Genomic DNA, 15,387 nt, shown 5'->3' on the forward strand with positions numbered 1-15,387 from the left:
TTTTGTGGTTTTGATTATTTAAGTGTAAGGCAAATGAAATTCAATAAGAAGTTTATTCTGATGCTCTGTCAATAATGAAAATGAATTGCGGAAACCCATATTGCTTGCAGAAAAAGTCAGATGTTTGCTATGTTTATAAGCTTTTTATTAGGGCAGGTTTTGCATTTAAAAATATTCTGCAGACAGCAAGAATAACGATACTGCTGTAATGTAATCTTGGCTCATGATGCAATTAATATGAAACACTTTTAGAGGTTCTCTGAAAGTGATATTTTGAAAATGCTCTTGAGTATGAATCATAACAAATAAAAACCGTGCCCCAGACAGCATGGAACCATTTTTAGCAGGAATTGTCCCTGTTGTCTGGCAGATCTTTTTAATCTCTCTGCTTATTCCAGTGGAACTGCTTCTATAAATCTGCATTTGGTACTTTTTTCTTGTTGGGGTTACCCATTTAATAACTCTAGCAACCCCAGTAAACCTCAGACTTGTCAATATCATCCAATGCTCTTAAAAACTCAGTAATAGTTTTATTAGCCTTCATTAAAGCATGATATTTTTTGTCACTACTGGGATGAAGTCCTCACTTAGGTTATGTTTGCAAGGTGTCCTAACCTCAAAATAAACTATGAAGAATGCACTGTGCAAAATAGATAGCTTATTTTGAGTAGATTTCGAAATAGGCTATTTCGGCATGTGGTGCTGGCTAAACAGCACCGGACACTGAAATAACGTGCTAGTTCAAGGAATCCCTGTACTTCTTCTGCAATGAGGTATACATGGATGCCAGAATCACATGCTTGAAAACTCTTTTGAGACAATGGGTGCATTTCTTAAATGCGGGCAGCTATATCCTGCATTAGCAACCGCCATGTAGATGTAACCTTAGAATCCAGTTCCCACCAAAATCAAAGCCAAAACAGACTTTGATTTCAGTGGGAGCAGGATTTGGACTTCAGGCAGTGTCTTTAATTAGGTACCTATTAGAAAAGCAAACAGAAAGTTCCCATGTTGTTTAAACCTTCCTCACCATGTACAAATCTTCATTTATAGCTCAGATACTCAACAAGGCTCAAATGTAGTAGTTTGGATTTCCAACAGCTGCCAATCTGACTAGAGATTTCTGTCTCCAGAAATTCAGAAAGGTAAGTTCAATTCTACTGTAAATCCTATCTTTTCTATTTCTTTCTTTTCATTCATTTCAAAATACCTGTCTCCATCACTGCCATCCATTAAAATTCTTCATGCCGTCTCCTAACTTCAAGCAAGGCTATTCATGCTGTGAACCTGGATGACCAATGCTCTTTCACTTGCAGATGGACTCTGCTGAATGGGTTGCCTTGTGATTTACTAGCATCCTCCCCCAGAGTCACAGCCATCTCTTTGCTAATGAGGCTAGTTTTCCCCAATGTAGGAAATGTGCTGCTGCTGTCATTTAGTGGCTTTCTCTTGACTTTTAAGTCACTGAAGCCGTGTCTACACGTGCACGCTACTTCGAAGTAGCGGCACTAACTTCGAAATAGCACCCGTCGCGGCTACACGCGTCAGGCGCTATTTCAAAGTTAACTTCGACGTTAGGCGGCGAGATGTCGAAGTCGCTAACCTCATGAGGGGATCGGAATAGCGCCCTACTTCGACGTTCAACGTCGAAGTAGGGACCGTGTAGACGATCCGCGTCCCGCAACGTCGAAATTGTGGGGTCCTCCATGGCAGCCATCAGCTGGGGGGTTGAGAGACGCTGTCTCTCCAGCCCATGTGGGGCTCTATGGTCACCGTGTACAGCAGCCCTTAGCCCAGGGCTTCTGGCTGCTGCTGCTGCAGCGGGGGATTCATGCTGCATGCACAGGGTCTGCAACTCGTTGTCGGCTCTGTGTATCTTGTGCTGTTTAGTGCAAGTGTATCTGGGAGGGGCCCTTTAAGGGAGCGGCTGGCTGTTGAGTCCGCCCTGTGACCCTGTCTGCAGCTGTGCCTGGCACCCTTATTTCGATGTGTGCTACTGTGGCGTGTAGACGTTCCCTCGCTGCACGTATTTCGATGTGGTGCTGCGCAACGTCGATGTTGAACATCGACGTTGGCAGCCCTGGAGGACGTGTAGACGTTATTCATCGAAATAGGCTACTTCGATGTAGGCTTCACGTGTAGACGTAGCCTGAAAGTGTTTTCCTGTCAATGCTTTGCCTTCTTTTGATGTATGGAGGGCATTATGAGATCGATATGGGATAGCATTTGATAAACCTTCTTTGTCATTTTCCTTTTTCTTTTTCTTTATTTGTCCTTGACTAACACATCATGTTCAAAACCGAGTCTGTCTGATTGCTTGTGATGATCTCATTAGTGATGAAGAAACATGGTATTTCCATTTATGCTTCCTTTATCTCCCATACTGGATAACTTTTAACACCACCTTTATGGGTGTTATGTAACTGCAGTCAAGCAGATGGTATTTTTTGCAGGGGATCCTGAATCAGTAAAGGGCCAGAAAGGGACTCTTCACACTAAGTTAGCTAGACTTCTGTCGGGGAGATCCATACTATTTAAGTGGCAGGTTTTAGGTGCAGATGGGTGACAGAACTTACCTGATTAAAATGGCTTTGAACTATACACGTATTTGAAGAATAAATGCATCCCTGTGGAAAAAAAGAAAGAAATGCTGATATTAGTAAGAACTTCATGAACTAGATGGTGTTTGACCTTCCTGCACATATGCGTGGGGAGATTGAGGAAATGGCAGGGGGCAATGAAGAGTATAGGGAGACCTAACTGTGGTGTATTTTTTGAAAATTTGCACCAAGTTCCCTGTAGGTATGCCTGGTTGTACCTGACCTATTATTCGAAGCAGTAGCGGTAGAGTTCATAGCTGATAGCCTGTTTGTCAGTCTTCCAGTCAGTAGCATGTGAAATCATTTCTCTCTTCACTTTATGTCTGACAGAAATGTAACAGCAGGTGAAAGGTGACATCTCACATGAAACCAATTGATGCTACTGACCTGGGGAAGGAAGGAAGAAATAGCGTGCAATGAACGTTACAGAAATATTACAATAACTGCTAGACTTACAACCACAACTGCAGCAAATGTTTCTTTGCCATATCTACCACCACTCTGAGGCATAGGGATATTTTGTTAACACTTCAGCATGAGTCGGTGAGCTTACCTGTGGAAATACATCTTTGTGATCAAATATCAGGAGGACCCTTTAAAGGTAAATGAGTGGAAAAAAATAGCTGTGGTTCTGTCAGGAAAAAGAAGATCTGTTCTTTACTTGTCCTCATGACCATGAAACATTCTGTAAGGTGTTCCAATATCTCGTTTGGACAATGTACTATTTGCTGGGGGCTAGAATTTACTCCACTTATACCTCTTGACAATATTGTTGCCTTGAGTGCTAAGGAACCCAGGTGAGTCTGCTGTGGCACCCTTTTATAGTACAAGGTAATATTGTGTAAAGCCCAATGAAGTGAAGGGTTCTCATTCAGGCCTTAGCCCTCATCCTATCAAATTCTATTAGCTTTGTGTACGTGGGACTTATCTTCTTCCCTCCCTATTGCTCTTATTGTAGGGCCAAGAATGCCTTTTTTGAAGAGTGGCCTCTCCTTGCCAGCATGACAGTGCATTCATAGTAGGTGTAACATCATGTTGGTGAGGGTGTAGAAATGAGCTCTTCAAAATGGTTTCCTGTGTCTGTGATACCAGACAAAACTATGCAGGCTGCATCTGCACTAGCAAGTTCTTTCACAAGATTTTTTGAAAGAAGGGGGCTCTTCTGAAACAGCCCATAGACAGTCTACACACAAACAAAGCATTCTTTCAAAAGTAAATAGAAAGAACGTGGTGCTCCTTTCAAAATTTCCTTTCCTGTTCGAGGAAGACCGCCCATTTCAAAAGCTTCTTTTAAAAGAAAACATGCATAGATGCCCTGCAGGGCCCTTCTTTTGAGAAAAAAAGACTTCATTTTCTATCCCTGGCCTGTTCTTTCAAAAGCGTGGGGTCTGGGTGAATGCTTTCTTTCAAAAGAGCAGATCACTCTTTTGATCTGCATTTTTGCGTGTGGATGTGCTTTTTCGAAAGAAGCTATTTTGGAAGAGATCTTCTGGAAGAGCTTCTTTTGAAAGATCTCTGGAGTGTAGACACAGCCCCAGAGTCTATGTCTATACTATCCTCTTCCTTTTAGAAGGGGCATAGTAATAAGCAAGTTGGGAAGATGCTAATGAGATGGGGGCTTTTTGAAAGGACCCCTGGACTTCGAAAGCCCTTTCTTCCTATTTGGTTTGAGGAAGAAAGGGCTTTTGAAATTTGGGGGGGGTCCTTTCAAAAGGTCCCCATCTACATGGGCAGCATACAATTCAAAAGCAGCACTTTAGAGTCCCACACAGCCACCATTATGCTAATGATTTGCTGCATATTCATGGCAGAGCCTCATTAGTATCTTCCCAACTTGCTCATTACTATGCCCCTTCCAAAAGGAAGGGACTAGTGTAGACATAACCACAGTTTTGTCTCAGTACTGAATAGGTGACAAAACTTGGCAAAGAGGACTATATGGTTTATAACCAGGCAATTGACTTGTCTATACCATGGGGACTAAAACAGGATGAAGTCTTTCTCTGGATACCTATTAGGAATAATAACTAAAGATTTCTTATGATTTTAAGAATTGCCAGAGCCACTTAACAGGACGTTAAAATACAGAATGGCATACAGCCTAAAAGAAACTGCAACATTAATTATCATGACTGAAATTAAATATAAACAATTGAATCTCTATTTTCAAAAGTATTGGGCTGCTGGAACAGAGTGACAAATTCTAATGAATGTCCTTAATGATTTTACAGTGAGATAAATCATGTGTGAAAGTAAGGTGGTTATAAAAGACACTTACAGTGTAGTATGAATGCTAAATGAATCCAGACATCCTTATAATCAACATCAGTAACAGTACCATAACTAATTTGACTGCTTCAGAGAACAACCTAATAAAGTGTACCAAAAAAAAGAATCCATGGCCTCAGAAATGTTGCTTTTTAACATAGATTTCGTTTCAATGCTGACTAAAATGGTTACACAAGTAACATGGCACCATTTACTAAGAGAAGCAAATCCCATTTCTATTAATTCCTTTGTCCTGTCAGAGCAAAATCCCTTTACATATATATAGGGTGGAATGATTTAATTAGGGAGATACAAGAAACAGAAGCCAAAGGAATCTTAATTATTAACCACAAATTATCTCTTGGATGCCAAAATCCAAGATCACATCAAAGAACTTCCAAGATTTTATATCTGTATCACTATTCCTACAGGCTGTGTCTACACCTGCAATTCATCTTTGAAAAGAGGCATGCAAATGAGGGAAATTGAAAATGCAAATGAGGTGCATATTTACATATCTGACACTCCATTTGCATATTCATCTTTTGAAAGAGATTCTTTCAAAAGAAGAAAAGCAGTGCAGATGCTACTCTTTCGAAAGTAAACCCCATCTTTGAATGAGTAGCTTCGACACTGTTTTTCTTCTCTCAAAAGTTCTTTTGAAAGAATATGCGAATATGTGCCAGATATGTAATTTTGAACCTCATTTGCATTTTTGGTTTCCCTCATTTGCATGCTTCTTTCAAAAGTGGAATGCAAGTGCAAACACAGCCATAGAGTGGTGGAGGCATTATGCAAAATAAAAATGTAGAAAGGAGCAAGTGAGTGATAAGATCTCTTAGGTGGAGGCTGTCTTTTGGTACAGTTTCTGTATAGCTCTTAGTATGAGCGCTAGATATTACCAAAATAAAAAAAAATAGTATCCAAGGTAGTGGGAATATTTAAGCATATGGAATACCTCAGGCGATTTTTTGTTTTGTTTTGTTGTTTTTTGTTTTTTGTTTTTTTTTTAAACCATGTCCTATGACCAGGGATTTCTCCTTAATTTTATCCAGTAGACTGAGGTGAAGTACCTTCTGCCACAGGCTGCACATGGTTCATCAGAATTAGCCCCTGACAGACCTCCAGATGGTTTGCTTACCAAAGTGTCTACAGGTACAAATGTTTGCAGGTACCCATGACCACAGTTTACTTTTTGCAAACAATGGAAGCTTCAGGAAGCAATGTGAACCAGGCCACCTCTTTCTGAAGCTCCCATTGGCTGGAAGCAGTCACTGGGAGCTGGGAGCAGTTGTGCCTGTGGATGATGTGGTAAACAAGCCATCTGGTGGCGCCAGTGGCTAACCATGATGAACTCCATGCAGCCTGGGGGTCTTAGATTCCCCACCACTTCAGTAGGGAAACCACATATTCTAGCTTCCAAAATGCACTTTTAAAAATTATGCTTTCCTGTAAACTTGATAGGATAAAATTAGTTGACTTCAGTTCCTCAAAAGAGGCAAGACCATTTTTTTCTCACAACGGCTATTAAGTGTGGAAGGAATATGTTTGCTATGCCCATCTGTCCCCACCACACATCAATTCCCATGATTATCTTTCTCACAGGCTACATCTACACTAGCTCCAAACTTTGAAATGGCCATTCAAATGGCCATTTCGAAGTTTACTAATGAAGCGCTGAACTGCATATTCAGCGCTTCATTAGCATGCGGGTGGCCACGGCGCTTCGAAATTGACGCGGCTCGCCACCGTGCGGCTTGTCTCGACGGGCCTCCTTTTCGAAAGGACCCAGCCTACTTCGAAATCCCCTTATTCCCATGAGCAGATGGGAATAAGGGGACTTAGAAGTAGGTGGGGTCCTTTTGAAAAGGAGCCCCATCAGGATGAGCTGAGCAGCGGCGAGCCGCATCAATTTTGAAGCACCATGGCCGCCCACATGCTAATGAAGTGCTGAATATGCATTTCAGCGCATCATTAGTAAAGTTCAAAATGGCAATTTGCGTGGTCATTTCGAAGTTTGGGGCTAGTGTAGACACGGCCACAATGGTTGATCCCTGTACCTTTTCAGTCAAAGTGCACATCTACACTTTAGACACTGCATTAGGTACAGCTGCACCACAATAGTGCTTAAGTGAAGATGCTCTGGTAATAGAGGTTCTCATGTTCACAGACTGAATCCACCTCCCTGAAGGCAGGAACTGTCCCTGAGTGGTGGCAGTGCTATCTGCAATGGGTGTTAGGTCAGTATAGTTGCATCATTCAGGGAATGTGAATTTTCACACCCCTTAATGATGTAATTATAACAGTATAGGTCTCTTGTGTAAACATGGCCAAAGTAACATGTCAGTTTAATATTAAGTTGGTTCAGATGTTATCTTGTTGCCCTGAGTTTCTCTTTGGACTCAGAAACCACAGGAATTCCCCTTTAGCAATTTCCTCTTGTTAACAATTAAAGCTGGGTGCAAATGTCTGGACAAAACTTTTTGCCCCAAAATTTGGGGCTTCTGAAATATTTCACAAATGGATGTAGAATTTACCAAGTTATTTCAGTCATAATTTCTTTCGACATTTTCAAAATGAAGCCTATTGATTTTCCAGTTTCAAATGACTTTTCATCTGACAGTCAATTTCAGTTCTATTTTGAAGTTAGAAATTGTTCAGAAATTGAACATTTAACTTTAGACCTACAAAACGTTTCATTCAACCCAAAATTTAATGTTTAGTTTGGCCAGCGAACCAACCAACCAACCAACCAACCAACCAAACAAACAAAAACGCAGTTATTTGGCCAACTCTATCAAGGTGTGAAATGTATTCACTCCTCAACAAACTTTAACATGTAGGTTCATTCCACTGAGGTAAGAAGACACACGAGTTTCATCTTGATTCTTTAAAGGCTAGTGAGTGACCTGAACTGTGGGCTCAGGTAAGATAGTAAGAGATCCCCTTACCTGTAACTGAATAGGATCTGTGTGTTATTCGACTCACCTGGAATAGGGTGAGGGGGCTTGATCAAGGTAGAGATGTAGAATGTTCTGTCATGGTGCCACTCCCTCACTTGTTGTCCAATACATCTTAGCTGACATGTGACGCTGAGAATGGGAAAGCTGTCAACATTTGCTGCAGATACAGGCAACCAATAAGATATTACTCTCTTACATGGACTAAACTGTGTCCGTCAGGACTACTCCTGAGGTTATGTAATGTACATGCCACCCTTTTCTCAGATCAGTCACAATATGTCACTCCCAGTTCAATTTTACACTCTAAAGTGCACGTATGATATGTAGGAGTGTCCTATACAGTAGAGTATCTGTTTTTTCATCCAGTTTCTTCACTTGATCCTCTGACCACTCAATGGTCTTTTGAAACCATTTGTTGGTCACCGTGCAAGTGCAGCAAATTGGTCAAGATTTGCATCATAAGATGACATCACTGTTTCTCGTTTATTTACTTCCTGAAATGATCCTTCCAAAGCATTTGCGAATTCATCTGACTCAGCTGATGATGCTGGCGTTTGGCTCTCTGAGGAAGGTAGGCTATGATTGGCACCAGTCCCGGTTTCTGCAACAAAACCTTCACAACAAATAAGTCTAATCATTCTCTTTTTAGTTTGGGCTTTTACTTAAATTGTATAAATAATTTGGGCCTCTAATTAGCCCTCGTATTGTATCAAATGAAACAATTTGGACAGCTTTGTCAGGAAAAAACTCGTCAACCAAACAAATTTCTCAAATACAAGTCCTTGCTCTCAGTTCAGGAATTACATCCTTCCCCATTTCATCATCTTTATGGTTATTTTATTTAATTTTTTTTTTTTAGGTCTTTGTCTGGGCCTGATTATCATGGTATCTGAGCACCTCACAATCTGAATCTGTAGTTTATCTTTCCTCAAAACACCCTTCTGAGGTAAGGAAGCGATATTATATCCCACTTGTAGATGGGAAACCATGAAAAGAGAGGCTAAGGGACAGATTTTAAAGGTATTTAGGTTCCTACGGATGAAGATTTTCAAATCATCTAACTGCTGTTGAAACACTTAATCACAGCCATGCTAAAAGTGTACAGAAGAGCAGTGAAATTGAATTTGAATCACCTACATGCCAGGGTATCTTATGAAACACTGGAACATCCTTTCTCTCCTGTTAGCATGAAGTGTTTGGAAGCTAGGTTGTAAATGTGCATTTCCTTATATCAAATGGCATCGCAAAAAGGTTATATTTTCATTTCTCAGTGCAAATTATTCATCATGACTAATGTTCAGAAAATTCTAGCTTTTTTCCTGTTTGTGAATTATATGCCAAAAACTTACAATTTTCATTGATATATTCATTATTTTAAGTTACTCATCAAAGAATTTTGGAAAATGAATCTTAATCTTCTGGTTAGTTATGATTAAGCATCATATTCACATGATGGTTCTGTTTTCTGATTAGTTACATGTATTATTTCAGCTACATACAGAGGAAGGTATTGTACTTCATCTTCCTGCACAAATTGTTCCATGAACTTTGGTGACATCTTTCACAGAGGGTCAGAATCTGGCCCTGTGAATCAGATTTGTAGTTTAAAAGCTTGAATTTGTACTGGAAAATTTTTGCCTTTATATTGACTTAAGATGTGTTGTGAGAACATTTCTGACAGAATATTCACAGAAAGCAAAGGCATGCAAAAAAGCTTGAAGTGAATTCCACTTATTTAGTGCAGTGGATATTACTGAAAACTGGAGATGCTTGTTTGGCTTTAGTGAAAAATGCTACCTTTGCTAACAGTTTAAGAGAATTACATTGGTTTCATAACCATTTCCTGTCATTTACATTCGAGTTATTTATATTCCTGGGCACAAGATTTTGTAACTTAAATGTAAGAAAATTTGAGAGAATTTGCTGTATAATTTTGAGGTGGGAGAAACAGTATGAACTCAGCAAGGTGACTGGAAAGAAAGGGAGGAATGCCATTTAAGAAACAATGAGAATAACCAGCTAAATATTCTTTTTTCTTCTTTTTTGTGTGTTTGGAGGAAGCAGAGCTATGGCTTGTGAATTCTACAACTGACAATGTGACACAGAAATTGAGGGCCATAAAGGAATCTCATATAATCATGTAAAGAAAATATTATTTTAATATATTATTAAGAAAATGGGAATCCTGATTTGAGTTTTGTAATTGAAGTCTTGATTCGGCAAAGTACAAAACTACACAGATGTACTCATGCTGCTCTTCTTACCCCCACAATATCCTCGATTAATTGCACACTTGAGGACAGGGATGTGCAATAAGTGGCCCATGGGCTGGACATGGCTTGCCTGGGGTAGCTGCTCGTGGGCTGCCAGTGCTTTTTTACCTGCACACACCCTGGCAGACCTTCTTACAGTTCCTGCTGGCCAATAATCACTGTTCCCAGCCAGTGGGAGCTGTTGGAAGTGGCACAGACTGAGATGTCACTTCCCACAGATACCACTGGCTGGGAATGGCAATCTGCAGCCAACAGGAACTACAAGTCGCTGTATCTGTGGACACACAGGTAAGTAAAGCACTGGCAGCCCACAAGGGCCTAGCCCTGGTGAACTGTACCCAGCCACTTATTGAAAACCTCTGCTCTAGGAGAACCCATCCTTACTCAGTTTCTAGGCTCAAGGTGCTGCCTCCTAAATTTATCCACCCCAACCTTTTCCCAGTTCCTAAGGCTCTGGTAAAAATCTCCTCTCTTTACCTTTTGGTGGGCTCTGGGCTCTATTCCTCTATGAGCTCTGAGATCCACTGCTCTCTGAGCTCCAGACAAACACACTTACCCTTGGGGCTAAGGAAGTAATATTTTGCTGGTTTGAAGGGACTTTGCCCAGTGAAGAATCTTAAACATCTTCTATTTATTTTGTTTTAAAAACAGTAAATAAAAGCAGTCCTGTAGCACCCTAGAAACTAACAAATATATTTATAGGCAATAAGTTTCTATGGGTTAGATCTAATTACATCTAGGTAAAAATACAAGTGGAAAAATAGCAATGAAGGCATGGTTCAGGTCTCCTGTAGACAAATAAGGAAGAAGAGGTTGATTAGGCATTTTTTAAGCAGCCATAACTTAGTTATCGATTTTTGTGTTTTTTGATATTCATGCATTTAAAAAAAAAACCTATGGGGCTCATGTAGAGACATAAGTACTATAATTTATTAAAGGTCTTGATGGATTTTCCATCACTGGCAATTTTAAAAAATCATGATTGGAATTTTTTTTTTTCTAAAAGATTTCAGTTAGGAATTAGTTTGGAGAAGTTCTATGCTCTGTGATACACAGGAAGTCAGAGTAGAGTATCACATAATCATACCTTCTGGCCTTGGAATGTATGAATCTGTGAAGTTAGTGAATCTCTCAATAGTCTTTAATGCTTTTGGTTCAGACCCTAAGGCCGCATCTGCACTATCAAGTACTTTAGAAAAACCCTTCAAAAGAAGAGGGTCTTTCAAAACAGGCCGTGGAATTTCTACACACAAAATACATTCTTTTAAAAATAAGTTTGAAAGAACATGGAGCTCTTTCGTAAGCACTCTTCCACTCCCTTTTCAGGAAGAGTGCCTTCTTTCGAAAGACTGTTTCAAAAGTAAATGTATAGACAATCTGAGGGCCGCTCTTTCCAAAGAGAAGTCCTCCATGGTACTGGTCAGCTGGAGCATGAAGATGCCCTGCCAGCACTAGGGGGTCTCTATGCTCTCTGCTGCTGGCCACATTTAAAGATGTTGCAGGAAGCTGAGAGTGTGCTAGCAGCAGCAAACCTACAAGCCTGCAGCAGTATGCCCATGACTCACCCAACACCCCTGGACACCCTATGGACAGCAGCCAGGAACCCTGAACACCCCAGGATCTCCTTGAGCCAGCAGAGGGCTCCCAGGATCCCAATAAGGGCCCAAAAAAGAGGGCCCTGTCATGGACTGAGGCAGAGGTGCAGTACCTCCTCAGCCTGTGGAAGGACAAGAAGGTCCTCTTACAGACCAGCTGCCAGTGCTAGAACGGCATGGCATTCGGCTACCTCTCCACCCACTTGAGTGCCCAGGGGCACTCAACCTGCATGCTGAACCAAGTCCGCTCCAAAGTTAAGAAACTAAGGCGGGCCCACAGCTGGGCATGAGGTGCAGCCAGCCGCTCAGGGACAGTGTCCACCAGTTGCCCCTCATTATGTGCAGCTGGACCACCTCCTCAGACCAAAGGAGGCAGCCTCTCAGTAGTGAATTTTTTTCAATATTATTCTAATACTTGGTGTGTAATGAGAGAGACTAGAAGAAGGAATACTGGACTGGAGAACTCTAAATTGAGTGGAAAAATGTACATTTTTTTCTTCAGCTACACACACACACACACACACACACGATAGGAAAAAAAGCCAAAGGCAATGTGCTAGAGGATTATTGTAGGGATTAGCCAGTAAAATCTTAGTTCACAGGAGCTAAGCCTCAAGGAACAGAATGTGACAGTGGTAGAGAAACAATGACAGGAGACATCATTCTGACATCCATGAAGCATAAGCAATGCTGTGATGCAAAGAATCCATTTTTAACAATACTTTCCAAACACCCACCACAGAAATGTTGTTTTAAAAGACAGAAAGCTTCTCGCCAGACCAACAGAGTTCAAGAAGGGCTGCTGAGGAGAAGTGAGCAAACACAGAGAAAAGGCACATGAGTATAAGGGGAAAAAAAAGCTAAAGAGAAAAATGATCAGAGATAATGATTATAAAGCACAGATTCTTCTACTCTTGCTCACATCGACTAATAATTTACTTGCCATGTAGTCCCACTGGTGTTAAGCTACTACTCAGTGGGTTAATCTACACTTGCCCCCAACTTCAAAGGGGGCATGTTAATCAGGGCGACCAGAAATTACTGAAGAAGTGCTGTGGTGAATATACAGCACTTCATTAGGCTAATTCTCCCCTGCGGCAACTTTGAAGCTTCAAAATTCGAAGTGCTGGCATGAGTGTAGCTGTGGGTACTTTGAAGTGCCCATGATATTCCAAAGTCCCTTTACAAAAATTTGAGGACTGAAGGCACTTCGAAGTAGCAGGGACACTTCGAAGTACCTGCAGCTACGCACATGCTGGCACTTCGAAGTTTGAAGCTTCGAAGTTGCTACAGGGGAAAATTAGCCCAATGAAGTGCTGCGTGTTCACTGCAGCACTTCACTAGTAATCTCCCATTGCCCTGATTAACATGCTCCCATTGAAGTTGGGAGGCAAGTGTAGACCCAGACAATAGGAGGCAGAGTGGCATAACCTAGTTCCAACACATTAACTAATGCAAGCTAATTATAGAGTCTATGATTTTCGTTGTCACTTAACCTACACAGCCAGGTATGGGTGCACAAACAATACCAACTTCAGGCATGACACACAGGCCTTCAGTCCAGGCATGCATGAGGTAAGCAGGTGCTGTATGGCAAGAGGTGATGTAAATAGCTGGCATAGGAAGCCCTTTGCATCACATAACACTTTTGACTGGCCTTACAAAATTCAGAAGCTATGCTACATATTCATGAGTGCAGTTTCCTGGCACTTTATATTGTCAACTAAGGTACACACATAGAACACTCTTGTAACACACAGTGACCACTGCTGCCCCTCACAGCAACTGAGTAATGCCCATCTTGTTTCCAATGCATTGACTGGTGACAATACACACACAAGTCTTCCGGAAAAGTCAAAAATTTAGCTCTGTGGTTGGGGGCAGCCCTTATTGATGGCATCACAAATTATATCTGTTTTCTGCAAAAGGACTTTTACCTGCAACAAGCCAAGAAATTTATGGTTTCAAAATAATTTATATATGGAGATATACCTATCTCATAGAACTGGAAAGGACTTTCAGAGGTCATTGAGTCCAATCTCTTGCACTTGTAGCAGGACCTATTAGCATCCCTAACAGGGTTTTTTAATGTATTTGCCCCAGATCCCTAAATGCCCTGCCCCCTCAAAAGGGTTGAACTTACAAACCTGGGTTTAGCAAGCCAACAGTCAAACCACTGAGCTCTCTCTCCCCTTAAAGTTTGCAGCCCATAAATATAAGGAAATTCTTCTTATTGTTTGACCATTTGTCATGATAGGATGATCATTTCAGTTTCCTATTGAGCTGGTGATTAAATTGGATTTTTAATAATTAAATTAATCTTTATTTTTCTGTTCTTTTTGGCTGGGCGTCAGAAGGGAATTTTTTGTTTATTTAAGTTTGCATAGGAAAGCCTGAAGCAATATGTAAATGAAACTGTTTATCATTTTAGATTAATATTTAGGTTTTTATTTATTTTCATTCAGTTAAGACCTAGAATCTAATTTTCCCATATCTGCTTGCTTTCTTTAATGATATATGTAGCAAAAATATGTTTAATTTTCCAATTGTGTACCATTGTGCTTTTACACTCATTTTACACCTACTTTATGCTGAATTTGGAACCGATTCATAGTAGAATGACTTCATAAACAGAGATTTCTTGTGCCTCAGAGAAGCATGTTACTGGATGTTTGTTTAAGCAGCAGGAGGTGGCACATTTGTCGATGTACACCATTTGTTGTATTATTAAGACAAACAGAGGTGTGTACTTATTATGTGCAAGGTAATTCCAGTTCATTGCCACTGTTCAAATTTTGGCAGCCATCACTTTTGGATTCAGATTTGTAGCATATGCAATGTGGCATTAAATCCAAAAGGAGAAAAATTATGGAAAATAGGATCATGTCAGCGTCATTAAGCAGGCTTATTTCACAGACACCATAGCTGGCCTGTTTTGCTCTTTCCAGCATATTACCACTTGGGGGATATACTCCTCACAACTCAGAGGAGGCTGACATGGATCAGCAGGAATGTGACAAGGTCGGTCCATCTTTATTGTAAACATTCAGAAGTAGATTTCTTAAGGCAGAGGTTAACCATGGATGTAGAATTACTGAGAATACCTGTGCATTTAGTATGCAAACTCCTGTGCTCTGAGAGCTAATAGCTGGCAAGCAGAACATAGGGATTTGCAGTTAAGTTATTAAACTGGAGCTGTGGTTTAGTAATTATATAGGATATTAAAAAGTTTGGTTAAAACCATTAGGGAATGGAACTGTCAATGGAGCCAAGCCTGTTAACAATGCCCTCTCTGCCCCAAATTCCCTTCACCTCCCTAATGTAGGGCAAAGCAACTCATATGAATTTCGGTCTCATTTATTCAGAGTTACTTGAGATTTGCACTCATGTAAACAAGATCAGAAGCTTTCTAGTGGGAGAAGGAAAATGGGCATAAATGGTACAGGAGCTTAAGAATTTAATTTCTAATGACTGTACTAAGTGTAATTTAATATTAACAGAGAGGTAGCCATGTTAGCCACTCTGCACTGGACAGGGAAAGATCGAAGGAAATGGTGCGAGAGGCATCAGACACCAACAGGCGCTGAGCCCATGGTTATTGATGATGATGATGATGATGATGATGATGATAGCTGCATTTGTCTGTACTTCAACAAAACAAAACAGCCGACATGTAGCACTTTAACAA

Source organism: Carettochelys insculpta, chromosome 1 (genome assembly GCF_033958435.1).
Source record: "Carettochelys insculpta isolate YL-2023 chromosome 1, ASM3395843v1, whole genome shotgun sequence".
Lineage (NCBI taxonomy): Eukaryota > Metazoa > Chordata > Testudines > Carettochelyidae > Carettochelys > Carettochelys insculpta.